Source organism: Anser brachyrhynchus, assembly GCF_964034855.1.
Source record: "Anser brachyrhynchus genome assembly, chromosome: 1".
Classification (NCBI taxonomy): Eukaryota; Metazoa; Chordata; class Aves; order Anseriformes; family Anatidae; genus Anser; species Anser brachyrhynchus.
In genome coordinates, this window is record NC_137694.1 from 84555839 (window position 1) to 84583691 (window position 27853).

The window sequence follows — 27853 nt, forward strand, 5'->3', positions numbered from 1 at the left end:
GCATTGACAGAGGTTCAAAGCAGAAACTGTTTCCAGAGAATGACTAAAGAAGCTATGCATCTGTCCACGTTGATCTATATTGACATGAAATTGTTAATAGTTTTAGAATCTTTTTTTTTTTTTTTTTAATTCTTGGTACAGTTGTCAAACTTAACACTTTCAGAATATTCTTCATCTTGCTTTCTTTCTATTCTAATATGTAAGATAAGGTTGAGTCTGAGGTGAAACTGTTATTACCATAGGATGGTGGTGCAGTAAATAGAGATTTAATTTTGTCTACCTTCATATCAGCCATCTATGCAGTAGACACTGTTGCTCAGGATTCATTTGTCCAGAGCTCCCATGTAGTATGAAGGACACCCACAGTGGAAGAGAAACATCCTAATGCATAAAACAGACCTATAAAGGCAACACAGAACAGGATGATGAAGACATCCATAATCATCATTGGTTATGTAAGAAGCATACCTTTGGGTATGTATTTTTGTTGTGGATTTTCTCTCAGTGCTGAGAAAAATATAAGAACCTACCTTTTATTAATCTGGCTTTGTTGCCTTTCCGTGGGGATGGGTTTTTCATGACTACTACCTTTGAAAACATCTTGTACATGTCAAACAGAAGATGACATGACATTTTATTTCTTAAAAAAAAAAATAAATCATTACTGTCTTTTTCAAACAAAAAAAAAATCTGAGGAAAAAGAAGTGAGAAGGAAAATGCAATTGATCCATTTCCTCTCTTTTATTGATAATTTCTTTAAACTTTTCTCAGAGTGAGTAGCTCACATGAGTTAGGAAAATAAAGGAAAGCTTTTGTGAGGCAATTTTTGCCTTTCCCTAACGTTAGTCTTCTTTTACTTTTACACAGCAAAGGCCCTGTTAGCATACTGTCACAAAATGGAGGTAAGTAATATACTGCAAAAATTATGCAATTAACAGTGAGATATGTTCTGTATCTGCAGCAGGGAATTGTTTCCCCTTAAGTTTTTTGTTTTGTTTTGTTTTGTTTTTCCCTTAGACTTGAGGTGTCTATCTTCAGCTTACATACTGCTATGATAACCATCCTTTGCTTACTCATAACTGTTGACTCCAGCACCAGATGTCAGCTGCAAAGAAGGGGCACATCTTCAGGCTTTGCTTGTAGCAAATGAATTAAAAAAGAATGTGGTCTGGACTAACAATAATATATTTTCCTTTATGAAGTTAGGCAGCTAATAGTGAAATGCTAGTAAGGAATATGGAAGAAAATTTGCACCATAAATGCAACTCAACTGGATATGAAGTTTCACTGGCTTCCTTTCAGAGTGTGTTAAAATAATGTCTGTATTTCACAGATGAACCTGCCTGCAGACCATGTAGTTGATTTTAATATAAAATCAGCTTTGTTTGATGGACACTGAAAATGTACCTGCAAATGTAATGACATCTTAGAGTCATTATATCTCTCATAACCCCAAATTTCCTGGCTTTCTTAGAGACAAAAGCAAAACGTATGACTTATTTGGTTTGGGTCCTTGGAGAATACTTCAGAACCACTTACATTCTTAAGAGACTGGATCATTCAAATAGGTATAATAGGAATATTAATCTGATTAGCACTGGTCCTGACAAATACAGCTACAAGTTCACTAGGCCAGTTACTGGAGAAGACAATATTTTTGTGTCAGAATCTGGCTTTAAGTTGGTAAAATGTGATTTTATTTTTCTCCCATTACTATCCTGATCTGTCAAGACTCAAACTCTGATTTTGAGTCTTACACAGTTTGCCCTCATTATATGGCCATTTGCAATGGCCTGCATCTCTCTTGCTTTTGGGAGACAGTCTGCGTTACTTTATACTGGTTTATGGTGCTATATGAGCACTGTGACACTGCCTAACATCTAGTCTGTAACGTTCTGTGAAGCTTTGCAAAATACGGCCTTCTGGGAGGAACATTAATCCAGCAGCCAGCAGTCCCGTACTTCATTCTCATGGTCTGACGCAACTGGGACAATGACTGTGACTTGAACTCAGTACACCTCCTAACCTTCCTGTTTCTAAACACACAGTGTCTTATGAATCAGCATTCAGACAGTCAGTCAAAGTTCATATAACATTTTGTAATCTCCATTTCTGCTGCTATGATCCTGATTTTATGTAAAAGAAAATTAATATAAACTGTTTGGAGAGGTCCCTATGTTGGTTAAATGTTTAAAATTTGAACAGATCTTCTTCTCAAATGCACCAGATGTCAAAGTGGCATGAGCATAGCCAGAAACACAAGATGAGCAAGATAACTGGGGTTTTATGACAGGATGGTAAGTGATAAACTAGTTAGCAGCATTACAGTGTAAATGGTAATGGAAATAATTGGGCTTCATAAATGACACCCTATTTAAATTAATAGGTAAAGTTCATGTATTTCTTACTCTGTTGCTGAAATATACGTGACCTCTGAAGGAGATGGCACATCATTTATGTGAATAAATAAATAATTACTTTAGAGCAGCTAATAAAGTGGTTTTTCTTTTTTTTTTTCAAATTATAAATGGTGTTGGTTGTCATTCTGTGTTTTTATTTATTCTATTTATTTTTTAAATATAGGAAAATTTTAACTAAATACATCCCTAAAAATGCAATAGCCTTCCACAGACTTCAAAGGAGACAGACTGATTTTGCAAGTTAAGGACATAGCGTACTTGATTTCTATATTTTCTGTTTCTTATATGTTTATTTTCTCCAGTCTGTTTTATCTTTATGAACAGAAGCCTTAGACAGCTAGACAATCCTTTCTACAGGTTCATATTTATGCTCATCCCCCTTGCTTTATGGTACATGTTCATTTCCAAGTAGCAATATAACTGAGAATTACTGAAAGCATATTTTGTGACTGTTATGCATGATTTACTGTTGGAGATAATGAGAAAATATGACTCATTTTAATTAAACAACAATAAAATAGTACTGACGATTTACTGAGGATAATTATTCATTATTAAAAAGTAGAGTGCAATATGTGTTGCTCTTTTCATGCATCATCAACTTCTTTCTAAGCAGTCAATCTTACACTTGTATGGTTAGTGTTTGCTTAGTGTTTGCTGTAAGGCTGAAAACAACCAGTGATTAAAAACAGTGTCCGCTATGTTTTTGAAGAAGCTAATGGCCCCCTTTGGAGTTGCTAATTGGCAAGTTCTGCAACTCCAGCTTTTGAGGTATGGTTGCCATGGAAAAATTGCTTTGAAGTTGGCAGTTGTGAATATCTGACCACAATTTTTCCTAGTTTGGAAACTGGATGAAAAGCACTGTCATCTCTCCCACAGGGCAAAAGATATCTGGAGAAACTGTGCAAAATGATTACCCATCAGAATGGGCAGAACAGTGGCAGATGATGACAAACAAAGTTTTCCCAAAGGATTTCATTTTCCCTGGCTGTCGCGTATTTGTTTGGAGCCTTTGCTGTTTCTTTTTTCTGTTGTTCTTGTATGGGGGGAGGGGGTGTTGGTCAGTCTTTCATCTTATTACAAGAGCTGTGCATGAATAAAGGTTAATAACTTCTGTTTAACCTAAGCATTTGTAAAGGAAATGCACCATCCATCACCAAGAGATAAGCTGACATTCTTGCAGTAATATGTATGTATATATAAAACAACATTCTTAAAAGTTATTTTGAGAATTCACATCATCTATATTGGGAAAAAAAAATCAGGCCAGCTTATTCAAGAACTATTGAGATGACTGAGATGTATTTTTGTATATTGCTTTTGTTATATGACAACATCAAGGAAAACAATATACGGCTTACTCCTTCGTGCAATATCATGTCACAGTTTGTGATGTTGTCCAATGATGTATCAGGTTGCCTATTGTCTGCCTGTCAGATTTTAAAGTAATCTTTTTTTAAATCAGTTTGCCAGTTTGCACAAAATTTAAGGTGACAGTTTTTGACCTTAACCAATTTATGCCCTGAATGCAGTAAGTACAGAGATTGATGTTACATATGAGAAAGCAGCTTCCTCTTGTTTTTCTAACATTATTTTTCCTGTATTATTCTCGTAAAACTACAAAAGATGTGTTGATATCACTGGACACAGGTGAATTGTGGTCTAAGAGTTTTGTTTTTACTTCACTTTTTACTTCAGTTTCCTCTAAACAAAACTACCCACTATGTTAAATTGTGTGCTGATATGGATACTAGGTACCAATCTGAGCAAAACAAACCCATTTCATGTTTTGATTGAAGCTTAATTTTGAGAAACTGTTTCAAGAGGAATTAATAGCTTATTGTGTGTGGAAATATTTATTTATATATCATTAAAAAAAATCTTTTCATGGCACACTGACAGAGTGCTTATGATTCTCGTACATGTAGAAGATGAATTTTGAAGAAATGTTTATAATAGTCACTAAAACACTAAAAATGAAAGAAGGATCATGTGTTTACATGATATAAATATTATCACAGAGTCACAGAATGGCCAAGGTTGGAAGGGACCTCTGAAGACCATCTAGAAGACCCCCCTTCCAAGCAGGATCACCTAGAGCACATTATGCAGCATGTCACCCAGGCGGGTTTTGAATATCTCCAGAGACGGAGACTCTACAACCTCTTTGGGAAGAGAAATTATGTGATGATAAAGAAGAGAAAAACTTTTTTTTCCAGTTACATATTCTAACCTAAGGCAAATCAGGCTTTCCAAACACCTCTTGGAAAATGCAAAGTTTTTGAGGTTAGGAAGACTATGCTGAAAATTTAGTTACAAGTAATAAAAATGTATGCTTTTATAAAGAGTGGAATTCTGATGTAAATTTCATAGATGTCTATTCTCTTTTTGTTTGATGTAAACAAGGCTTAGTTCTGGGATGAAAACCTAAGGTTCCTGATACCAAAAGAAAATATCCAAATGATTACATCAGGGCATGGATTTTAAACATATTTTGGGATTTTGGTATTTAAAATAACTAGTTCAGCTCTGTCTGGTAGAGTTGACTGTCTTCTTGGTCACATTGAAATTTGGCTTAAGATATTGCAATCCACTTTACTTACTTTTTAATATATAATTCTCCCCTAAAAGGGCTGCTTTGTATGCTAAATTAAATTTTATATATTCTTTTAAGTCACAGCAAGAACTCTTTCATGGCTCTGTGGCTATTATATAACATTGATTAAAAGTAACCCTTCCCTAATCTTCAGTTCTATCCCACTATCTGAGTGGTAACGTTTAGTATACAACTTCAGAGATGTTAGTATATTTATACACTGTCACGGAATATTTATCTACAGTAAGTATTTATAAATCAAATAAACCTATAAAGAAAATGAGTCAACTTTTAAATCTGGCATGGCACACCAGTATTGCATATCACAGCAAAGAAAAAGAACAGTGTGAGTACTTGTGCATCAAAAGATATTATAAAATAGATAACATTCAATATTGAGATTGTATAGTTTATATATTAAGTATGAAAGAATGAAATTACAGATTAAAGAATTAGAACCTGATCCTAAAGCTACTGAAGTCAATGCAAAATACTCTTATCTCTAGAGCAGCAAAGATGACATAAAATAGAAAGACCATACTCATTGTAGTTACAAATCCAGAACTCTCTTTGGCATGTTTCATATTTTCCTCTTTGGTATAGGAGATGTCAAAACCCACTATTTCTGCAGACGAGGTGTGAAATGCCACTCATTTCTGTGTTTAAAAAAGGGTGAAAGACTAGTTGATGGTAAAAGTAGAATGAGCCAGAGAAAAAATATGTTCCTCCACAGGAAGCAGATTTTAAGGGAAAACTCACCCTATATTTTAGTCTGACAGTAAATATGCTAGATTTAGGCTATAAATAAACTAAAGGTGTCATTGCACTTTACAGTTTCTTCATTTGCAATATGTTTTTTCTTTACTATAGAGAGGACCATTTCATCAAATTTCTCACTTATTTGCCATGTAAATATTTGTAATTTGTTTTAAAGGACTGGACTCTTCTCAACCATGACATAGTATTCACCATGCAGGACCCTTGCATTTCTTTCCAGTGAATTTTAACATCCCCCTATTCATATTGGCAAAACATGATCTGACTACCAAACTGTTTATGGGAATGACAACTCCTAGCTCATTGAGAAAAAAAAAATACGTAAAGAAAATAAAAAATTGTGAAGTGATCATGTCTCTTCAACATGACATCCAGGGCAAACTCTGGAAAAAGCTGTGGGCTCAGCTTACAGGCTCATCTCCAGGGACTGCTAAATCATTATGCCTGATTACAAAAAATTCAGAAATGTTGTACAAACATAACTGGGTCCTTTACAGGAAATGTCATCATCATCATCAGACTACAGAATGATACATATGCTTGCACAGTCATCCTTGAAATAAAAATCATTAATATTTTTATTTTAAGAAAAAAATCTTCAACACGCAGAATGGGAAATTCCCCATCCTCCCTTAATAGGTGCATAAGCACTGCTGAAGTTTCCAATGCCTTGGTAAATTGATCATTTTTCTGTGGCAAGGAATATTTGAGACTACTAAGCAAATGAGGGGATTTAAACTGGGACCCATATATTCTACATGGCTATTCTAGCCACTGGGATACTCCATAAAAATAAATAAATACAGTAATTAATTAATACACAAACCAAACCAGACTCCATCTCTTTCTTATTTTAAAAGAAACCAATCATGGTCATAATCCTCAGAGAACTGCAAAGGATGTGCATGATAAACAAGAAGAGAATCTGAACTGTGAATAACAGGTAAACTGAGATACATCTCAGTAGGTTTTTTCACTTTTAATGCTTGTCATAAGGAATGAGATTAAAGACATTACTCTTAGTGGCCTCCATTCAGCTTTAGATGGCTCCAGATTCAATTATTTTAGAACTCCTTCCAAAACAAAGTAACCCCACAAGCCTAGGAAACATCAGAGAGCACATGGAGACTAGATATTTAAAATTTAGGTGTTTCTGCATTCAGTGTTACTGTTTGCTAAATTCCTTTCTAAGTGTAGCTTAGCCACATAATTTTTTCTTCATTTTTTAAATGTCTATTTTTCTCTCTGCTTTTTCTTTCCTGCAATATACCATAGGTTAATCTTGCAGGTTCTTTATTCCTTTTAATTTAAAATATGTTTTGAGGAAATTATATTTTGTTATTTTCAAAATGATTTATATTTTAAAGAGTTATGTAAAATATCCAATTTTCTTTGGGCTCATTTTATTTTAGTGAACATAGTGGATTTGTATGCAATATATATACTTGGTTCTACATCTACAATACATTTTGCACAGCTCTTCTTTCTCTTTCTAAATCAACACAGCTCCACTAAATTAATTGAGGAAGGACAGACAATGTTATTCAAGTGCAATGCCACATCAGTGCTTTCAAGATGTAATGTTTATTTTTCTTTTCCAACAGTAACTCAAGGCAGGCTAATAATAGGTTTACGAGAATTTAGCAGGCAGGGGAGGTGAGGCCTGCAAGATACCATAAGCACTATTGATTTTTCTTAAGTGCTAGAGCTTTTAAAGAGGTTCCCAGAAAGAAGCATGCTATATAGAACAGGACTCTGTGCTCTGTCAATTTAGCTGGACATTGAAAGGTAGATACAGACTAGAAAAGCCAAACAAATGGAAAGATCTCTGGAGTTAATAAAAGTGAAGCTACGTTCCTTCAAAATTGCTTTGTAGGCAATTGGAAAGACATCACAACCATTCAGCTTCACTTCAGTGGAGCACCTTATGTGGAAGACATTTCAGTCCTAGTCTTCAAAGGTTAGAAGAGAGAGTGAGATAAATTGCAGGTTAAGTTATGCTTCAGAACTCTTCAGACACCAGGCATATGGCCAATTCACCAGTTATAGCCTCAAATCAACATTGACCATATGCATGACAAAAATATCTCTCACAGTGTCAAATACACAATTAATGTGACAATACTAAATGATCATTTTCAGCCATCCATTGCATTTGCTGTTTGCTTTCTGACAGATTACTGCATATGACAAAGTGTAACACAAAGAGTATACTTTCCCAAGGCCAATTGCTGAACAAGAGATCCATCAAGGCTCTTGAAATGCATTTTCAAAGTTGAAGTGATCTGGTGATCTGTTGAAGTGCTTTTCTACACAGAAAACTGAAGTCAAGAACATAGGAATTTAAAATGAGGGGTAGAAAGTTATTTATAACATATTCTTCCTGTAATATCAAAAGCACATTGTGAGACTTTTTGTGAATAATTCAGCAATTAGAAATGATTAATAAATGAAATTGAACCAACTCACTGACTTTTCAACTTCACAAAGGGAAAATACCAATCAGCTTTCAATGCTGAAAATCTGAGTATTTTGCTCCTAGACAATTTACAAGTAGATTAAAGAGATGCAACAGCAACCTAGAAACATGGTGCTTAGGTAGTCTACAAACAAATTCTTCATCAGTTGAAAACAAGCCCAGATTTTTGCCTCAAGCATGCTTTAAGCTGTATAAGAACAGCAATTTCTGTTTTGGTTTTGCAAAAAAATACAGCACTACAGAAAAAGATATCGTTTGTGTAGAAATTCATGTTTCTTAACCTCTGAGGGTATAGAGAAATTTGCATGTAAAGTGAAATTGGGTATTTTCAATGAACCAGTAAACATCAGAAATTCACACATAACTTGTTTTTATTTTATTTACTTTAAACAAGAGCAAAATTCACAATTTTTCAGCAGTAAAGTATTCCAGTAAAATCTAAATGCTGGAAGCATTGTGTAGGCTAAGTAGACAGTTTACTGCATGGATTTTTTCCCTGATCAGCTGTAGAGTACTGTAGGAGCTATTACTGAAGTTTTGAGTATGTAGCAAGACTGTGTAAACTCTAGGGGAGAAAAGGTTAACACTCATAGGCTGGTTAACTTCCATTTACCTAAATTTTGATATATAATGCACATAGCAATGAGAAGCACAAGTCTTGAAAATATCAACGAACTGTGGAATTAGTAACCTATAATCACCAGACTATGGAGCTGGACAGGCTGCACACATTCAAATGTTAGATGAGAACATGAACAGCATGTATCTGGTCATGCAGCTGAAGAATGTAGAGGTAAAAGAAATGTTTATATCCTGGATAAATATCATGATATCTGAAATTCTTACTGCTTTTCTGAGAAAATTGATTTTATCTTAACAAGTTAAAAAATGTCCAAAGACAGAGAAAAAAAAAAAAAAAAGTACTTCCTAAAAAAAAGGTTTTTAAGGTTTTTATTCTCATATATAGCAGGGAGCAGTCTTTAGCAGAGAAAAAAAAATGAAGAGTGGCTTCTTTAAGATTTTGTAAGCTAAAATAAAACTGAAATTAGTTTTCTAATTAGAAAAAAAATGGGTTTAAATTAATCTGTTTTTTTCTTTTTGATAAAAGCTTTGCCAACAGAATGAAAACTCCATTGTTAATGTCCTCCAAATTATGGAAGAGTGTGTACATATACACTTGTATGTTTCCTGTTTTGGCTCTCTCCAATTATCTCAGCTGTACTTTGGATCTTTGACACACCTACCTTATTTTCATGGGGAAAAAATAAAGAAATAATTGTTAAGAGGGCTACAGTAGAAAGGAGTGCCAATCAAAATGGAACATATTGAAAAGGTCAAATATTTTCCATTAATACATTCAGAGTCAGAGCTCTCTTTGTTCTTCAGCTTCTTCAGTGCTACAATTAATTCAATTAAACTAACTCTAAAGCTAAGAAGTATTGTCATAGATCATAACCTTTAAAAATGTCTGCATTCCCTCTTACACATTTACCTTACTTAGCATATTTTAATGATATCTCAAGGAAGAACTGTGTTAAATGTTCCTGGCTTTTTTTTTTTTTTTTAAGCAGAAAGAGCTTTGGAGGTATTGTATTTAAAGATCAATACCCATCCATACAGTGAACTAGACATGGAAAGATAGAGTCATAAAAGAAATACTTCTCAAAATTCTTAAATATATATCATTTATATATATTCTGCCCATTCCTTCCCTGTCTTTGTATGTCTCAGGAAAGGATGATGGGTTGAAGGAGATAATAGTATGAAAAAAAAAAAAAAAGTGGATGAAGCATATATTTGAGACTTTGGGTGGCTGTCGTATCGGAACAGCTAACTTCGTAATATAATGCTCAGGGATCTTTCAGAAAGTCTGAGGTAACTTTGGGTCATTCCATCATTTTAAACAATAGTAGCATGGGAAGCCTGTATGACAATCAACACCTAAAAGATGGTAGAATAAATTGTAATGCAGGCAACATACTTATTCTGGTCCTTGCACCCTTATACAGGTATCAGAAAATGTTAATATTCCCAACTTATCTGTGCAGAGATATTTACTAAAGTGCAATAATTAAAACTAGTTTCATATTCTTTTCCCTTTCTGATCTTATAAAAGGAAATTACTTCTGGTATGGGTCTCTTGCCTTGTCCATAGATAGACTCTTGTACCTCTTAGATGCATAGACTGGTCAGTGAGTAAGCTCCTCTAAACACACCTCTGGTCTTAAAGCAAATTTTTTACATTTTGGTGTTTGAACTCTGGAGAAATATCAACCTGTCACTAGCAACCAACATTCAGATAGTCTCTCTACATATACTTGTGTGTGTGCAAAATTTGAAGCTCTTCCTTTTCGCTTGCAAGAGTAGAACCAAAGCAAGTAATATTTTTATAATCCACTCATATTTCTCCTGTAATCGTGAGTCTATAAACTAGGAATGCGCAGTACAAAAAATATTGTATAGAACCAGATGGTAAGTTATCTTTCATAGCGAATGTCATGTCATGTTACTGATATTGATACACAGCCTAGATACACTAGCTACTAATTTAGATGTTTCTGCTCAGTCCTGAATCGTACTGAATTATAGGTGTACACTGAAAATGCCTTTTTTTTTTTTTTTTAATGACCTGTCCCATTCAAACTGGACTTGATGTTGATATAATAGAGTTTGACTCTAAACTGTACTTATTAAACAAACTTTTGTTTTTTTGGTTTGTGAAGAAGAGGCTAACTTTGGGGCTAGACATACAAACAAAAGTAAAATAACCCATCTTATAATTTCTGTATGCAAAGAAGGAAAGAAGGTTATGGTTTTGACCTCAAGATACTTAAGATGGTTCTTGAAGGTGGTACTTCAGAGGAGCAAGAGAAAATAAACAGTGTTGCAGGACAGAACCACATTTCCAGTAGTCTCCTCCCTAAAACCACACCTGGAAACTCACAATCCCCAAAACTTCCAAGCTGGGCCCAAGGCTTGTGGTCGTGCCTGGGATTAGCCAGGCTGTGGTTGACCTCAGTCATCATCCCGAGCCCATGCTGTCTCTTTGCTGGGGCTGCAGGAGGGAGGCACTGCACCATTCTGCAGCCCTCACCACCTCAGGCCTCACTGCGCTGCCCCTGCCTGCACTGAAGTAAGGCTTCAAATTCAATGAAGTGAATCAAAAGCCTCAAAGTGAGGCTTCAATGAAGTGAGGCTTGGCATTGCAAATAATTACAAAATAATGCTGAGGCACCTGTGAGGAAGGGCATTTTGCTGTCTTAGGTCAGGTTTCAAAAAAAAAATTAAAAAATAGTCCATACCTCAAACATCACTGTTAGACAGATGAAATAAAACTAATGTTAATTTAAACCCTTGTTGTAGTCCATATTCTACTTAAAAACTATCACTGAAGCCCTTAATCCTGTTTTCTTGTCAGAACTCTAACCCTCTTGAATACTAAAGCTTCTGAAAATATTAGATGGCTGCTAGGTGTATGTGCATAGATAACTCATATATTATGAGTTATGAATTTATCCCACTAACCTGATGACTTAATGAACCCCAAATCTGCCAAAACTGCAAAAAAAATCATTTTTCATGCAAGTATTATTTCATATTTAGGTGAGAATTATATCTAGTTGTATTTAAATACATAAGTAGCTTTTTACTTCCCTCCACTATGCCAAAGCCCACAAAGCTCCTGAACACCAAATCAAAACAAGATGAAGTATGGATAATTATGCTCATTCTCTGTATTTTTTAGAAGCAGAAGTTTTTTTTTTTTTTTTTTCCTGAGCACTTTTTTGGTACAATTACCAATAAAATTTACAACTTACACAAATATACCACTATTTGTTCAAACATGGCATTTCTGCAAGGCATTAGTTCAAAGATACTGCATTGATTTAAATTGAAAAGAATTACCTTTCAGGGAAGATGCATTAACTTCAGTGAAGAGACATGGCAATGAATATAAATGAAAAATATATATATATATTTCAGTAGACTATTTTGGCCTCAGTTCACATGAATTGTTTATTTATTTATTTATTTATTTATTTTGTGAAATAAATTGAATCCAAAGCAACAGTAGCTTATGACAATGTGTATGTATGAATTTCAACAAGGATTAAAAAAAAAGAAATAGAAGAGATATGAAATATGAATCAGATGGCCTTAAGGTCCCCCTTTTCCCCAAGGATTTTACCTACCTGCCTTTATTTATTGTCTGATTTAATAGACACTTGAGGAATTTTATTTTATTATTTTGGGATAGAGAAGAGTAAATCAATTTAAGCACTTAATGGGATTTCTGATTTAAATAGTCCTGTGAGCAGACTGATTAATGCTTTTTATTTTGTGTATCTTCCAAAGTAATGCAACCATGTGCATTACCTTGTGTCCTGTATTGCTTCTCATATGAAATATTTTTATGAGCATCCCCAGTAAAGAATATATTTTTCATGTCAGGATTTTTCTTTATTTACTAAGACTGTATTTGCATCTTAAGTTTAGAAGTAAGTCCTGTTGTACCAAAACCCACATTTTTATTGTGAGAATCACAGAACAAAACCAACAACAAATATATGTATATATAAAAAATACATGTATGTACATACACATATATGCGTATAAATCCTTTGGGGTAAATATGATTCACCCACAAAGGTAAAGTGATTAGAATATAGTGACAAATGTGTACTAGTCAAGCAAAATGTTCAGCTCTATTGACTTTCATCAAACTGAAAAGGACTAGGGTCTTTGCTACAATTTAGGTCATTATACAGCCACTGTATTATACTGTAAGTTTACCTGTAATTTTTGTATTGATACATATAAATTCAAACAGTAAACATCCAATATTTCCTATGTGCTTCTCAGCTACTATTTTGACAACATTCTGATGCGTCTGAATTCTGTAGTTCCTCTTTGGTCCACATAAATAGTATATTTAATTGATTTCATATTGAGTTTCTTTTCCCTAGGTAACCCCTGTTGGAGGCCATCCAAACAACTGGGCTCAAGCAAGCCCTGAAGCAAGAAGCTCTGTCATGATGCTGAAGGAGAGTGGCGAGTTATCAAAGTCATTGCACTAGTTTTGAAGGACTGATGACAGCAAACAAAAAGGTGATGTGATTGTAGAAGAGGAGATGAAGAAGTCATTTAATTAAAAAAGTAAGTTAAAGAGAATCTCACACACTGCTGGAGAAAATGCACTCATAGGAAAATTGTAAAATATATATCTTGGTACTCACAAACCAGTCATGGACTAGAATCATAGTTGTAAGAGTTAGAAAAAGAACTTGCTTGCATAAATTTTTACGGAGTATTTTAAAGACAGTAGCCTACTGTAAAACACATCAAACATATTTGTTATCTTAATAAGTATGTGTTGTCATTAATCTGGAAAAAGCAGTTAAAGTTGTAGATATTAACTTGTTAACACAGTTGCAAAAATGCTATCAATCAGAAGATAATTATCACACTCCATTTTCCTTACAAGCGCACACTAGCTGAGTAGCCAAGATATATTTTAACGCAATGTAGAAGAGAGTAGTTCTGATGATTTCATACTGAGTGTTGTTTTTCATCCCAGTGTCAGTCACTTGCATTTGAACTCTACCACAAGAGTGAAATATGACTTTTTTTTTCATTAATGATGTTTAATGATACAGAGTGCAATGATACACACCCTAATGATAGACCTAAAATTTAGATTTTCATCCATCACATGGAATTGGGAATTCACTAATGTAACAGAGAAGGTAAGGTGTTTTTAATATTACCTGCTAGTAGTTCTTTGCATTATTCTCTACCCCAACATCTAGATTGTACCTCTATATTATGATATTTGCAGGGATCATTTATTTAAAAACTTGTCACCATAACATCACAGAAATATTGCTCTTGATGCACTAATGAGGTGTAAATAAGTCATTGAAATAGAAATGTTTAGAATTAACATTTCTGTCATTCAACATATGATCTAGATAGAGGGTATACATAATTACATTATTATCCTCTGCAGAAACATAGAGTAACTACAGAAAACCTTCTTTGATGTTTGCTCTCAAGATTACTTTTAGTTAGGCAACTTGTCTAAGATGACAAGAAAGAATGAAAACTATTGGTGAGGAAGGAAAACTGGCAACAGCAGTGATTGTGAGGAAGAAACAGAAGAAGACAGAGGCTTCTTTGGTTCAGACATATTTGGCATTGCTGAGTAAAATTTCTTTTTGTTGCTATTAGAGACTGCGAAAATATATTGTGCACTGGTCTGGAAAGTTTTTTGTATATATGAAAATGAAGATTTTCTGTCCAGTACTATGATTCAGTTCATCAAAAGGATGAAAGCCTTTCAGTAGTGCAACAAAGGCCCAAACCCTGCCTTACTTAGAAAGGTCACTTGTTAAAAATGTGATGTATTCAAAAGTGAGATATTCTCTGAATAATATTTGTGCACATTTCAGTAACACTAATAGGTGTCTCTATTTCCATATATAAGACTTCATATGATTGTAATGTATGGCAATAAATGCTGAATTAGCAAATATCACAGGAAAATAGATGTTGGATTTAATGAAAAAAAATCACACAGAATATGGTAATTTCTGAAACAAATTTTTTAATTTATATTTAAAAATTAAAAATAAAGATCCAGTAACAATTTTTATTTCTATGTTGAACTGTAAGAATTGCTGAAGATAGACCAGAGCTCTGTTTTTCGCTACTGATTTATTTCAGAAGGAAAAGAAAAAAAAAAAATCCCTTTCAGTCAGATCTCCCTTTTTTCTATCTCATTTTACTTTGACTATGTACAATTTCTCCACTTGAAACCCCTCCAAAAATTCCTTAATAAGAAACCATCAAAAAACTTTATTACCTGGATCTTTTGAATTCTTAGAGGTGTATTGGGGTGAGGGTAGAACAAAGGCGTTAAACTTGCCTTAGAAAGAACGGTGACACACTAATCTTGTAGTGAAAATTGTGTAACTAGGCTTTGTACACGGAGAAAATGAGAGTTTGAGAAGGGAATGTGAAGATGCACCTGTGATTTTCCTCTTCACCTTCTGAATTTAAGTCTTGAAAAATTTCTTCAAAAATTGCCCAAAACACTCATTGCTTTCTCTTAAAATACAAATTTGGGAACAGCTAACTATGGCCTTTCTCCTTCTTACTGAAAAGAGGATTTAAACATGAAGTTATGCAGCCAGGGTTGCTATAGCTGAAACATCTTACACATTAATGAAAAACACGCCAGCTTCAAAAGGAGGAAATGGGAACTTTTTCCAAAGCTGAAACATCACCTAGTAGACTGACAGAATTTCCAGAAACTAGATTTTTGAATATTGTCAGGCAGAGAATTAAAATGAAACTAGCAGCCCACATACTCTAAGAGAGAAATTGAACTAGTGAGTCATTGTTTAAATAACTAGCAGATGGAGGGGGAGGTAGCCTGCCATGTTTCTATTTAAGAAAACTATTATTGTGAATCATGGGACAGTGACTGTAAGACACACTCAGAAGTTCTATTGAATTTATCATTTCAGGAGAAGCAGAAAAGTACCTTGCTTGCTTTTTCTACCAGGGCTTGTATATTTACCTGCTTGGGGAACTAGGGGTTTAGGAAGTTGCACTCAGAAGCAGAACATGGGGCAGCTGGAGAGCTTGTGTCACTAAGACCTCCAGCCATGCTCCAGATCAGATATAAACTCCTTTAAAGTTTTGCAGGTAATCAATCTAATTACACACTACTTAAGCATGTAAACTTTTTTTTTTTTTTTTTTTTTTTTTGAGTAGGGTATGAACATCTAATTATGTGTGGATGTAATATCACTTGACCACCAGGGAAAAGATTTTTTTCTGACTGGTGTTTTGAGAACAGATCATTATCTGGTCATCTGGTCTAACTTATCATTGCACAGTAACTTCAGTGTAGTTAATAGCAATTTGTGGAATAGTAATTTATGTGGAATATGCAGCTCTGGTGGCTTCATATGCATACTCACTGTGTATTTAAGCAATCCACTTAGCTTTGAAAAGCAACTCTCTCTGGTCACTCAGCTGCCAAAAGACTACGATACCTCAGATATAGATGACTGACTTGTCTGTGTGAATTATCATTCTTTAGCAAGTGAATCAGCAGTCCAAAAGACAGTCAAACTGATCAAAATTTAGTACAGAACATACTAATATAGAAGAAAATAAATCACTCTAACCTTTAATTTGGCATTCTGGCTTCCAGTGGGATCTAACTTCAGCTCCTTCACTTTTAAAAAACTTTAACTAAGAGCTTGTACCCAAGCTAATGAAAACATGACAGGCTGAAAGTTGGCCAAACACAGCCAGACTTAGAATAGCAAGACCTAAAAAAAAAAAAAAAAAAAAAAAAGACTATTAATACTATTAATATATTTTATATTAATATTATTATATTAATATATTTTTATTTATATGGCTTTATATTGCTTTTCCTGTCCATCCCTTTGATTTTGGTTACAGATGTTTATCAGATATGCCAAAAAATATATAGAGAGAAATGATTGGGCTTTGGCATCTTTGAGAGTGTAACGATGATGATCTTTTACTTACCTTTAAGCATGCACTATCTTCCATGACAAGTATGTAAATGATTTAGTGATCTACACAGCACAGACATTGATGCGCTTTCTCAACTTTTTTCTTGTCATTGTAAAAGCAACTCAGAAGAAAGAATAAATTAATGGCCAGTTATATTTAAACTGAAATAGTGTCTCTAAAAGAAATACATAAAAGCTAATGGGGTTGCTATTATTAGTTTTACTTTCATTAAGGTGGCTTTTTTTTTTAACTGTAGTTGTCTGCTTGAGTGTATTTTACTATTGTACTTCACCTATCAAATGTTGCAATTAACATTTTAAAGAGCAGATCCAATCTAGGCTATAATTAATGCAATGGTTTAATTCTGGCTGTCCTACTCCAAAACATAAGATTTACAGAAATGATACAAATTACAAGGAAAGAAAAATATCACTGCATTAAAAACAAACAAAAGCAATAATGTATTTTAGATCTTGCTCTTAATGGGCACTATACTTAATGGTCTGTCAGTATTTTCATTATAAATACAGTTATTGAACGGTTTATAACTCAATTTTATCAGTGTCTAGCTGAAACTGTGAATCTACTTTCTGTACAAATTGTCAAAGTACATTTCTGGCGGGGTACAAATTAGAATAAATCATTATATGTAAGTTGTTGGGCTTTATTTATTTTATGATTCAAAAATACAGCTGATGTTTTCAAGACAATTCATCTTCAGGCCCTTTACAAAAGAAAAAGTAAATGGCAGTCTTCTACCCTGGAATTTTTACTAAAATAAGGATGAGCAGTAAATGTGCTTGATAATATCCAACTGTCATTTAGCATAAGATAAAGTCAATTTGAGTCATATCAGTTTCTGCTCAGCTGGGAACTTGTCTTATTTTTTCTCTCCAAAATTTATGCTATACGGCAGTGAGCAATTCTACACACAATATATTTAAGCAATAAAAGCAGAAGAACAGGGCTTTTTCTGAGAATTAACCACCTCCTGGGAGCCAATGATCCATAGCCCTGGAAAGGGTCATTAACCCCAAAGAAATGTCCACTGTTGCAGTTGTTATTGATATGAGCTGAAAGAGTGTACACATTTTTTTTTTTTAAAGGGGGGGAGGGAAGGTAGATTGTTAGGAATTTATATTTTTATATATGAAAATATCCTTAGTAAAACAACTAGATGATGTTCATATAATAAGAAAAATGTATTTTGCAACAGTTCATCATATTCCAGAAATTTTAGTCAGTGGTATAACGTGATGAAATGTATTTGATTATACGGTTCTTGAAAGACTCTAGTAACATGACAGAGAGAAAAGGTTTAAGAAAAGAGCATAGACAAGCAAACTAAATAGATGATGAAGCAACCTGATAAACTGAGAAGACAAAGGCAGAACAGGGAGGAGACTAAAATTAGAGACAGCAAAGAAGTTGGAGAGGAAGAAAAAAATAAAATTTGTCTAAGTTTGTCTGCAAGTGTTTCACACTTTGATAGTTTTTTTGATAGAGTGCAAAAACAGAGGTATTCAGAAAGCTAAGATAAAGAAGGGCCTAATAGATATATTTCAGATGAAGTTTATGTTTGGATCACTGACTCCATTCCAACATTATCCGTGTGGATAAATTTAATATGCTATTTATTTATTCATTTATTTGTTTTCTGGGAACAGTGTTTTGTCATGGAGAGGTAGAAATTCAGCAATTTCTGCAAGAAATTGGAAGCTACAATATACTTCACAGACTACTGAGTTGAGGTAGACAAGCAGAGTAAGGATATGCTTTGTAAAGGGCAGAACATTTAAGAGGTATTGTCCTTCTCTGTATGGTTTATACATCTGTTCAGTTTATACCTCTGTTTACAGTATCTGAGGGGTTTTAGGCATTCAGAAGCAACTTTCTACTGGATAACTGTTTTTTTAAACTCCAAAAATATAGAAACTTTACTTCTAAGCAGAAGTTATGTCTTCAATAAAGGCTTAAATTTGAATTTTTGTTGTTCAATTTCTCTATAGATACTGTGAGATGATACTCCAATGCAGAACAGGAAGCTAATATGTTGTTAATAACTGTTTTTCCTTTGGTAACTATGGGATATTGCTCCACCTATCTAGAACAGATTTAAACTCTTTGACTCTGGTATTTGCCTTAAGGGCATTCTTTCAGGTATTATAGAACTTCAAGGTCTAACAGCCTAGTTTTCTCTAGTGTTGAAGTAAATCGCATATTGGATGCAATGTCAAACTACCTAATCTGAGAGAAAAACATGATCCTAGTTTTTTTGTTCTGCCTAGGGCAATATGAAAAAGAAAGCTCTAAGACTAGACCAAGCTCCAACAAAAGCTGTTTAAATAACTGGTAAACTATTATGTTTGATATTATGAAGTCCAAGTTCTTAACATAAAGGTTGTAAAAGTGCAATAAGAAAACAGTCATATAGATGGAAAATGTTTTCCAGTAAACATTAGGCACTGGATAAGACTATTTTTATACATTCTATGCATTACTGTAGTACGATACAGTATATGATATCAGGTGTCACACATTTTAGAGTCAAATCATTTTCATTCAACCACATGCAAGGTTATGACCATCAGTACACATACACATGGCTATAAAAATGTCCGGTAAATAAATTGCAGATTTAATTTCTAGTCGTGGTAAGAGTAGTATATATTTTACCTAATATATAAAATACCAAGCCTTGGAGACACAATAAAGGATATTAGAAAAAGATAAGCTGTTCAAAAACCTAATGTTTTTTATGGTTAATCATAAACCATGAATAAAAGCATTCCTGTATATTTCACATTGCTTATTGCCACATCACTAGTGTTATCAGTTAAAGTTTTGTATCAGTAAAACCTAAACATAATTCAAAAAGAATCAGCATGAATTTATGGTCACTAATAAAATAAAAAAAAAAAGTGGAAAATGTAATTTTCTATCATGTCTCACAGGATTTATAATTAATTTCAGATAGGAAATGAAATGAAATTAAATTATAGCCAGTAGGTCATTTTTTCTGAAGGGTATATTTACAATTGCATGTTGATGAAATACATGCATTCTAATGCAAATATAAGTTAAAGGATCTGGAGAGACTGCAAGAGCCATGGTCTCTTCACAGTAAGAGCATTCAGACTATATATTCTTAAACTATCAGGCACCCTTTTCATGAAAACATAATTACAGGTGCACTAAGGTTCTTGTGAAGATTATTATTACTTTCAATGGTTTTATACAAGGCCTTGAATTAACAGAAAAATCTTTTATTACAAGGTGCAAAAGACTGTTCCTATCTTATTTACTCTCTTTTTTTTACAGAATAGTTAATAATTTAGTGCATAATCAAATATATTTTTCCTGATTTTACATTTCAGTCTAATTCCACTGACTTGAGTGAAGCATATCCTGATCTATGCTGCTGTGAAGAAAGTTATCAGAGCACAAGTTTCCAGAACTTTTGACACGATTTTGGCTTATTTCTCTTCTCTTAATTTTCTGTCTTCTACTCATTCTTACTGTATAGCTTTCCATTCTAAGGTTGTGCTGTAAGTATCCAGTAGAGTAATTAAGTTTAAGAGAACATTAAATATGACCTTATTATTTTTAGAGGACGTAAACATCCTTAAATTGGATTAGCCAAGAGCTTCAAAAAGGTGCCTGGAAATAAGCTTTTCTGAACTGTGGCTTAAGGCCCAAGCATTACACGTAACCAAGATACTATCAAATTCTCTGTCTCTGTTTTCTGTGCTTGAGTTACTTCTGGGGGAATTGTGCATAGCATACTTATCTCGGAAAGTCTCACTTGGCCACTTCTCCACTGAGTTTGGGGACAGGAACTGCATGTCCAATCCATCTGCAGAGTTTGGTCTGTTTTGAAATGACATCTAGCTAGCTAGCTATATGCATGCATGTGTGTACTTTTCCCTTTCACAGGAGCAGGCATCTCAAGTCCCACATAATCTCTGAAAAATTAATTTTATGGTTCAAAGGATTCTTGAGCCACGTTCTTCCAACTCTGCAAATAAACGCTTGTCTGCTTGTTTGAGCAGGAAGAAGAATGCTTGCTAGAAAGGAAGTGGGTTTTCGATGACTAGTTTAATCCCTCAGTTTGGAAGAAGTTGGTCCAAATTCACAGTTCTCTGAGTTTCTGAAGTGCTCAAGAGTTACAGAACCACGGATGAGTTTACTGATGATATTCACAGAAGGAATATCTTTCTTTAGCAGAAGAACCTGAAAGGCCAATTCTGCCTTGATATTTCCCTCCTAGTATTCTTTCTACCTTCTCTTCTTCATCTTTTCTTCTATTTTGGGGGGATTCCATTTTTTTTATTATTGGAATATCATCTTCTGTTTTTGTATCATTTTTGTAAAAAAGCACTTTACTAAATTGTTGTCCAAGTTCTGAAAGCATAAAGTTCTTATGATGGAACAGTATAAAAAGCATGCGCTTATACTACTTAATATGTTGCTATTCCAGCAGAAACAAACAAATAAACAAACAAAAAACAAAGGAAAATATTTTTAAATAAATAAACAACTATATAAATAATAAATCTAATTCAATTTACACCTTTTGAGTATGTGAAAGCATCTACCTTACTAACATATTTTTTATATGTCATTTATCATTATTGGTGAAAAGAGGAGGAATATTTGAGGTTTGTATTTTTTAAGATTTTCTAGAACTGGCAAGTACTTATGTATAGTGTGTACATTTTAGTATATTCTTAACATAGATATCTTTTACAATTTTTGTAGTGACAAATGTCATTTTCTCACAAATGCCAGAAATAGGACTAACAGCACTGAGACTATTACCAATTCATTCATTAATGTGGATAATGCTTTTCACTTCCTTCTAACTAAAATTTATGTAAAGGAAAGGTAACTTCCTCCTTCAGGTCCCCTTTTTCTCACAACTCCAAAACATTCACTGTTTCATATTATGCCATATTTTCTTGATAACTGATCAATCTTTCTGCTTTTTTCCTGACATTATCTAATGGGTCCAAAGTTTTCTTTAAATGTAGTCCCAGAGCTAGGCAAACTACTTGTGATGTGTAAAGGTTGTGGAAAGGTTATGTCACAGAGCTGACTGACAAACTTACATTTTATATTCTAGTAGCATGTCAGTCTTTCTGAAAATGTGACATTGTCACACTGAGGTTTCACTACATTCTCTACTTACAGGTCTTTTTTGTACAACCAGTAATGTTGCAGAGGTAACTATTCACAGTGTAAGAATTTATTATATGCCTATGCAAAGGGACTTTTTTTTTTTTTAAATAAGCCATACATTGTTGGTTTTTTTCAACTAATTTCTCCATTCTGACAATTTGAACCAACTTCCTAGAGGGTTGCCACCTTACAAAATGTTTGGTATCTGTAAAATGAGCAAGACTATTCTATCAGTCAGCTCATACAAGAATATTGAGGCTCAGAACAAACTTTTTAAGAATTATCAATATATTATTCCAGTTTGATTGTGGGTCAATTTTAAGTGCTCCTTGAGTATGCCTTTCCAGCTGTTTTTTTAGCACATTCGGTTGGGTCATATTTTCTTATCTTGCTAATAAGTACAGCAAAAAAAGCTTTACTGAACTCAAAACAAAAACAACTCATCTTCTCCACGGTCCTATAAGCTACCACAGAAAGACATTGGATAGATTTAACATCATTTGCTCTCAAACAATCTGTATTGCCATTTATTGTTGTCCTAATTACCACTGAAGTGATTACTTTTCTCAAGCATTTTTTCCAGTATTTCCCTAGAAACTGAAGATAAGGGAAATATAATTCTGAGGGTCTTATTTTCTTCCTTTAAGATGAAACAGGCTATAGTTGAAATTTTGCACTCTTTCAAAATTTCTGAGAGGTCTTAAATATTTCTGCTTTAGATAATTTTATAATTTAAGTGTGTTGTATTAAATGGTACCATTTAAAAACATTCAGAATATCTGAGTACATTACACCTATCCTTTTTCCTACCTATTTCCACATCTTTTTCCCCTCTGTTCTCTGTGCTGATAAACTGCTCAGAGTTGACCTTTGAAATGTGTGATTTATGTTTGATTAACACTTTATTTTGTTATTTATATTTACTAGTCAAAATTAATACTTTTGTCCTTGATTAGAAGTTTGATCCATGAATTGTACCAACTCAATAAATAGGAACAATGTGGATATGGTATTATTTAACGTCTATTTTTCCACTTAAAATGACAGAATGTGGTCCTGAATTTTAGATTTTCTGAAAAGGGAAAAAATATTATTTTTTGAAAAATTCAACTATGCACTTAATTCATTAAGGATCACTTTTAAAACTAGGTTTTGGATATATTGCTTGGGCACTTGGCTGTCAAAATAAATAAATAAATAAATAAAATAAAATCTTTTGGATTTCCAAAGGACAAAAATATTCAACTCTCCACTTTACCTGCATTTAACACATTCTTTACACATTTTATTAACCCATCAGAAGGAAGAATATCACTGGGCCTCTTGCCTGATTAAAATACTCCCCATCTGCTTTGTCTCCCAAGCTAGATTCATTGGAGAATTTTCTGTCCTTTTTATTCAAGCAGCATATGAAAATTATAAATCATAAAAACTGTTTTAAACCTGTTCTTTTACCAGTTCAGTAATTCCACCAGAAAATATTTTATTTGCCATTTTGCCCTTTATCTTTTAGCTTTTAGTCAGCTTTCCCTTATTCTCTCATTTCCTCTATGCGAAAAAACTGCAACCTTGACAATAACATTTTTGAAAAATACTGGTAACTTTTACTTAACTCATGCATTCCACTCATAATTCAGAAGCAGTCAATTCAAAATAAACTATTCTCTTTGGTAAAAAAATAAATAAATAAATAAGTAAATAAATCTGGCCTAATAAAGGCAGTTTGATATCTTTTACTGATTTTTTACTGTAATTTATAGTGTGGCTTCTGAAAATTTAAGTATGGTAAATTGTATTCTCATTCTTTCTACAATAATCATATTCTCTTTGCAGGGTATTCTAGGGAAGCAGTGAAGCATGATAACTCATCATGATTTCTTTTTAAACTATACTAAACATTCAATTCACTGAGTGGAAAGATAACCTTAAACTGTATATACTGCAAAGCTGCCTTTTGAGAGGAGGGATGGCCCTCTGGAAAACAACAGTCGTGTAAATATAACCCTTAATTTTTGGACTGGATTTCTGCAAACTTTCTTAGATTCTGATAAAACTTCTTCCAGCTGGAAGAGAACAGAGAGAGAACAGAATGTTCTTGAGAGAACAGAATGAAATAATGAAAAAATAGATTACAAAATATTTTCACTTAAATTGAAAAGGAAAACTAATCTCTAATCTAGCAAAGACTTGAGCAAACTCAACACTGATTCACCACAGAGAAAAACCTGAGAATGCTACCGCTTCTTTGCTCTGGTGCCATATGATTTTAAATTTGATAAAATTCTACTCAGGACAGGGACATTAAAGCAAAATTTCAATCAGTACTTCCAGTCTCCTTGAGAGAGTGAAATATTTCTCAAATGGATAATCTATTTGAATTAAATTAGGTGAATCTAACATTCATTTCAAAATCTTTTGTTTCTTTTGTCAGCCTTGCAATGTAGGGAGCATAACTCTTGTCTTCTGGAAGCTGTTGCTATCAACATAATTTAGATCAGTGTAGATGACTGTTGTTAAGATGTACAAATGAAGCTCAGCTAGCCTCAGGATTGAGGAATCAGTGCTTCTTTTACCAGTTTGGCTCTATTTTCTTCCCCATTATCTTGTAAAATCTAATTTTAGAGCACCAAATGGAGTAGCTTTTATCATTTCTTTTTTATTTCATAACTCCACAACCTCTCATTCTGAATTTTGTGTATTTTCATAAATTTTCCTTTCTTCTGCTGTTTATGCTTCCAAATCATGTACAAAATAGTCTCTCTTCTTGAAAGTCCCTTCAAATACTGAATTTAAAGGTTTCTCCATAAACCTAATCCCATTTTTTCACTCAGAAATCTGTATATACTTTGTAATAAGGCCAAGTGGCTGGAAGTGTGCTGCTTGCATCATCATTTATTTATTTATATTGGTATTCACCAATTTATTACATATATATTATTATAGAATATTATTACAGAATAAGTTACAGGAGGTTCATAGACTGCTCACAGAAGCAGGTTGAGCCATGGGCGCAAGGTCTCTCCTACCTTGATCTGCCACTTCTGCGTGGTAATCTCTGGCGGAGCAGACTGCCATGTATTCACCCTAAGATGCCAGAGCAAGATGCACTGGAATTAATTTGTCGAAGACCATTTCTACATGATAAATGCAAGATTAATACTCAGGGCTTCTTTGTGGGAGGACAGTTTCTCTGGTGCTCTGGAGAACCTAATGATGACAAACAAAAAATTGTATGTCACCAAAGTACTATGCAAATAGGGCAAAGGAGTTTTTCAGACAAAGTAGAAATGGTTCTGAGTCAGGAAACTATTTGAAATTAAGCAGTCTTTAATTTACCTGGGCAATTAATTTAAGCTGCCATAATTATAACCTATTGTGTCTGAGAAATGACTTTGCTCAGATGGTCGTATTTAAAAGTGCTAATACAGCACAAGTTTAGAAGAGGAAAATTTGCTTGGAAAGATTTAGAACTAGCTCTTTAGCTGTGACAGATAGGAACAGTTCCATTATTGCCTGTAGTTAGCTGGATTTATACCTCGCAAGGTTAAGACTGACAGTGTCTAACATGATTTTCCAAAGCAAAATTGTGAATTGTGATCCTTGTCTTCTCCTGATTTTTTTTTTCATATGCATGCTTTAAGATTTCAAAATGTTATTTATTTATTTATAATCTGGATATTTATTCTTTTTTTTTTTCCTAAATCAATGCATTCTTGTTATAAGCTTTTAAAAATCTGTTCAGAAAAACTGTCACATGCAGCTGCTCATCAGATCCATCCAAGTGCTAGAATGCCAAATCAACAAGGTTACTTGTATTAGTAGAAATATTGTAGATCATTTCTACACCTACAAAAATAGCACTTGAAGACATTATTCTATTTGAAATGTAATGAATATCTATATATATTTTACTTACAAATGTTTTAGAAACAATATCTGCATGTGTGTTTCCATTCACAGATATGTACATGTCTGTGTAACAGACAAGGAGAGGAATTTCATTGTTTCCTTGATTTTAGCTCCATATAGCTAAGTTTGCTAAAAAGATAGTTTTAATTAAGTTGTTTTATCAACCACATAAAAACATTACTAATTGCTAAAATAAATAAATAATATAAATAATTTAAATAAATTAAAATGCACTTTGAAAACTAATCTTTATGCATAGTCTCAAATTTCATGCCATAATGTAGATCCTGTGTGCTGTATGAAAAATGTTGATATGTCCTTCAATTCAGTTCAAAATTCTGAATCAGCAGATTGTTCAATAGAAATCATATTCATCTGATCCAGCTATGTACAGACGAGTCCAAAAAATGGCTGAATACAAACTTCAGGAAAATGTTTATTGTGAAGAGACCATCCTCACTTAAAAAAAAAAAAAAAGTATTTTTAAATATATTTTTTAATGTTTTTAATTAATATTAAAAGTGATCCATTTTACCTCTTTACCTCTTTACATTGACTTAGTTTTTATATTACATTTTCTGTAATATAACAAAAATTTGCTTTTTGGTCCACAAGACACTACAATGTTTTTAGCATTAAAGACATTAGGATACCTTCAAAGTTGATAAAGTGTTTTTCTAGAAAAATAAAGCATTTTAAGGACAATGTTGACAAGTATGAAATATGCTGCTATATCCAAAATGTTTACTGTCATTTTCCCATCTATATAAAAGCTAAATGATTATCAGAATAAATTTGCCTTGACAAGTTGCTAGGTCTACACCTCTACCAGTCCAGCTGGAACAGATAAAATTAATCTTAAGACATCCTCCAGTTTTATATGAGATACTACTGCTGTAGCATTCTCTTTCCCTTTCCTTTCTCTTTTGCATAAGAAATGCAAACAATAAACACCAGTAACTCTAAAAATTACATATTTAAGCTCCTCTGAATGTCTTCTGTTATATGGGAGAAATATCATAATACTTATTTTTAAATGTAACACCATTTTATGCTAATGAACTGAGTTTTTGTTCTTCACTGAAAATTAATATCTTCATATTGTTCATAATTTTTAACCAGTCAGATTCCTGTCATTTTAGAGAAATAACATTTTAATGTTAAAATGCTGTTTCAGGTGGTACAGCATTTCAGGGTGAGATTAGGATATTAAATGACAACTAGGCTATTTATATACAAAATAGACATATATGATATAAGTAGCTTTTTGTTTACAATATATTTAATGATATGCATTGTACAGTAGATATAGCTTGAAGTAAATATAATTTAATTTGTATTTGAACTGCCTGAAGAATTCTGTGGTAGGTAATTTCAGTATCAGAAATTATGTTTTACCTTAAATAGTTTCTTACCTTAAATAGTTTCTTTCCATATTGAAAAACAAAGAATGTCTTAGAGAAACTTCACTTCTATAAACAAAACAAGACAAATTAGTAGAGGACAAGCCATTTTGCTAGCTCTGGAATGATTCTATCATACTATTTTCTTTACAAAGATTTCCAATCCTAAACAGTTTATGAATGAAAAAGAATGGAACAGAAACAAAGATGGATATAAAGAAACAAATAAAGATGCAATTCCATAAAAATAACTATATAATGACAAAATGTAGTGCCTAGCATATAAATGCATACTTCAGGACTATAGTTTTTTTTCTTTCCTTCTTTCCTACAATTTCCTTATGGAAATTGATTAGATGCTTTTAATGCTACAGCTATGTGTGAGAATATTGAAATATATGGATAAACAGATTATTGTCTAGTCCCTAAAAACATGACACAAACTACCTTTAGGAATAAAAGTACTGTCTGTTTGTAACAACCATCAAAAGATAGAAAACTGATTAAATATATTCCAGGACTTAGT

At 33.2% G+C, this 27853-nt stretch overlaps 1 long non-coding RNA gene across 1 annotated transcript in view; it reads right to left on the minus strand.

Moving 5' to 3' along the window:
* Positions 1–27477, minus strand: part of LOC308187562 — a 39831-nt gene extending 12354 nt beyond the window's left edge. Inside the window, exons 1-3 of the long non-coding RNA XR_013944782.1 lie at positions 27340–27477; positions 25042–25222; positions 16474–16620 (exon numbers count right to left, since the gene is read on the minus strand). This is a non-coding gene — a long non-coding RNA (uncharacterized lncRNA). The remainder of the gene's footprint in view (positions 1–16473; positions 16621–25041; positions 25223–27339) is intronic.
* Between the last annotated feature and the right edge of the window lie 376 nt (positions 27478–27853).